Source organism: Ochotona curzoniae, unplaced genomic scaffold, assembly GCF_017591425.1.
Source record: "Ochotona curzoniae isolate NIBS_2020 unplaced genomic scaffold, NIBS_Ocur_1.0 scaffold_1037, whole genome shotgun sequence".
In the NCBI taxonomy this organism is placed as follows: Eukaryota; Metazoa; Chordata; class Mammalia; order Lagomorpha; family Ochotonidae; genus Ochotona; species Ochotona curzoniae.
The window spans coordinates 21,970,257-21,973,897 of record NW_024467083.1 but is presented as its reverse complement, the minus strand read 5'-3'; positions in this window follow the sequence as shown (position 1 = coordinate 21,973,897).

Sequence of the window (3,641 nt, the reverse complement as noted above, 5' to 3'; positions counted from 1 at the left end):
GACAGACCAGGGAGAGGTGAATGTCTGCAGCTTTGTGAGTGTGTCCAGGTTATTCATTGCATGTCTCTTAGGATAACTTACATTGCCGGGGAAGCTGGGACATAGGTCTTCAGCTTAATGGATGGATTTGAAGGTAATGACCATTTGTTCCTCTTGGGGCTATGATTGATTGGATTATGATTGGTTGAACTGTTGTATGGACTCGTGATTTGCTACTTTTAGCGGGCTGTTATTGCCAACCTTGGTTAATAAAGGCTCCTTAATAAATCTTAGACATGTCTGATGTGAGCTTGCTCACACCCCACAACAGCACTTCACACGTCTCTGCTTCCCTGTGCCACAAGTAGTTGAGTTAGGGTCAGCTGCTTGTCCCAAGGGCAGCCAAACTTCCAGCTGGCTGGAAATTCATGACCAGAGCAGATTGGTCAATCATGTTCTCAACTCAGGGGAATTCAAGGCAGAAAAATCAAGACAAGGAGCCCTTCATCACAGGTGTTGAGACCTAGTGGATGAAGGATAAGAATGGGCTATAAGAATAAACAAATTTAGGGCCTGGCACAGTAGCCTAGCAGCTAAAGTCCTCACCGTGCACGCACCAGGACCCCATTTGGGCACCAGTTCTAATCCTGGCAGCCTTGCTTCCTATTAAGTTCCCTGTTTGTGGCCTGGGAAAGCAGTGGAGGAGAGCTTAAAGCCTTGGGACCCTGCACCCATGTGGGAGACCCAGAAGAGGCTCCAGTCTCCTGGCTTTGGATTGGCTCAGCTCTTGCCACTGTGGCTGCTCAGGGAGTGAATTATTCGCAGATGGAAGATCTTTCTGTACTCTTCCTCTCTGTATATCTGACTTTCCAATTAAAATAAATCTTAAAAAAAAAAACAAGAATAAACAAGTTTACCAGGGAATAGGAGTAGTTGATCAGATATTTTTCATTCAGTAATCCTTGAACTGAGTCTTGGAGGAGAGCCATCTGTTACCCAGGCAGACAAAATGAGTTGAAGTGTGAACAGACCACATGTAGAGCAACTGAAAGACGAGGCAGAGAAAAAGTGAGGCTGAGAAGGTGGTGAGTGGATGGAGAGGAGATGCATACAGACTGACCTTCCTTAAAAGCCTGAACAGCGGGCTGGCAAGGTGGCATAGCATGCTGATTCTCCACCTGTGCTTCCAGCGTCCCATATGGGCACTGGTTCGCATCCTGGCTACTTCACTTCAAATCCAGCTCTCTGTTAATGGCCTGGGAAAGCAGTGGAGGATGGCTCGAGTCCTTGAACCCCTGCAACTATGTAAAAGGCCTAGAAGCTCTTGGCTTCTGGCTTTGGATCAGCTCAGCCACTTTGGTCATCTGAGGAGTTAATCAGCAGATAGAAGACTCTCTCTGGCTCTCCTCTCTATAACTGTTCCTTTTATATGAAAATAAATATTAAAAAACAGAAAAGCAGAGCTGTACTCACAATGTTCCTGTTGTCCCCAGTGCCAGGTCAGGACACTTTCCCACTGTCAAACCCCTTCAAATAAAGGCTCAAGGGATCTCCAGATCCCTAAACTCTGTAACTTTCTCTATCTGTCACATGCTCTCCTAACAGGACCATCTCAAGTTTCTGGCAATTCCTTATCCGTTAAAACTCAGACATCAGGGGCCCATCACAATAGCCTAGTGGCTAAAGTCCTCGCCTTGCACGTGCCAGAATCCTATATGGGCACCAGTTCTAATTCTGGCAGCCCTACTTCCCATCCAGCTCCCTGCTTGTAGCCTGGGAAAGCAGTCGAGGACGGCCCAAAGCCTTGGGACCCTGCACTGGCATGGGAAACTGGAAGAGGCTCCGGGCTCCTGGCTTTGGATTGGCATAGCTCTGGCCATTATGGCCGCTTAGGGAGTGAATCTACAGATGAAAGATCTTCCTCTCTGTCTCTCCTCCTCTCTGTGTATCTGACTTTCCAATAAAAATAATTAAATTTTGAAAAAACTCAGACAGCAGAGCCTTCCTAATGCCACTGTATCCCTACATCCATGGGTTATGTGCTTTTCCTGTCCGCTGGGCTCCCCATGCCTACCTCACTGCAGCATTCTGAGTTCCAGGGTTCCAGGGATTGGTATTCACGCCAGCTGCCATTACAGAGACTCCTCTGAAGAGAGGAACCAACTGTTACGTGTTCATTTAGCAAATACACACTGCTGCCTCTGTGTCAGGTGGCCATATGGCCGTCAGAGCAGAAAATGAGTAGGGCAGACATTTGTGCCCTCATGGAATTTGAACTTTAAGTGATTTTAGATACTTAAGTGGATGGTTGGGTGGATGGGTGAGTAGAAAGTTGAGAAGATAGATGGATGGGTAGGTGGGAGGATAATTGAGCGACTGGCTGCGTAGGTGGGTGGGCGGGTGAATGGATAAATGCATGCCGCTTTCGGGGCGGGAATCAACAATAAGGGAATGAAAGATTCTCCCTTCGACTAAACTTTTAAAGTCGCTCCTTCCTTACAAACCAGATCCGTGCTCAACTTTGTATCAGCTGTCTAGCACTGCGGTTTCAAACGACACTAACTCCTACCTCACACTAGAGACAAGGCACACCAGGAATACCCTGTCTCCGCCCCACGGCCTCTGACGTCACTCCTGGGGAACTTGAATGCTGGAAACATCTGGATTGAAAGGGACTGTCTGCTCCAAGGTGGCTCTCCCACAGAGCTGTGCCAGTTGATAACCTCTCAGAGGGCTTCCTGTGCGTCCTTGGGGTGAACAGTACGGGAGCAGAAGCAGTGCCACCTATCACGATCCCGCTGGAAATCACACGCCAGCACCTGGCCCACACGCTGCTCATCAGAAGCCAATGAGTCGGCCTGGGCTCCATTGGAGCGGCAGGAATGCGCCTCAGTCCTTTCAAGGCGCTGTGTGAGACCAGGGATGCATCATTTAGAACGCCCACGATCCCTCGTCAGGCTACACATCGATTTGTTGTCTTTTCTCCTGCTGTTGCCACCCACGGTCACACTCCGACCTCCATAAACTCTCCCACGCAGTGGGCTGCACCCTCCCTAATGTCAGCTCTGCCAGCCTTCTCTAAACAAGCAATAACCCACTGCCTGGTAAGGGTCTGACTGCTGATCCTGACAGAGAAGAAGTAAAAGGGAATTCAAACCAAGAGTTGAGGGGAATTACAAAGTTGTAAGAACATTGCAGAAGAAACAGGAAGCTTGCTACCCCCGGGACTCCCTGAAGCCCTCAGTCCTCAGTTCCATGGCTCCCAGACTCCTCCTCAAGTGCTCCCACAGGATCTGGCGCCTGCTGTCCGGACTGCACAAAGCCCTCCCCAGACTGTAACCCAAGGGTATCTATAGGACACCTATTTGATGGGATTTCTGATCTGTTTCAGAATGTTCTTCCAAATTTTCTCACTCACTGTGGACATCCATAGCTGTACACTTTTTTCTGCTTTTAAATATATATATATATTTTTTTTTTTGGAAAGGCAGAAAAGCAGAAAAATCTTCCATCCAACTACTCCCCAAGTAGCTGCAACGACCGGAGCTGAGACAATCCAAAGCCAGGAACCAGGAGCCTCTTCCAGGTCTCCCACACAAGTTCACGGTCCCAAGGCTTTGGGCCATCTTCTACTACCTCCCTCTACAAGCCACAAGCAGGGA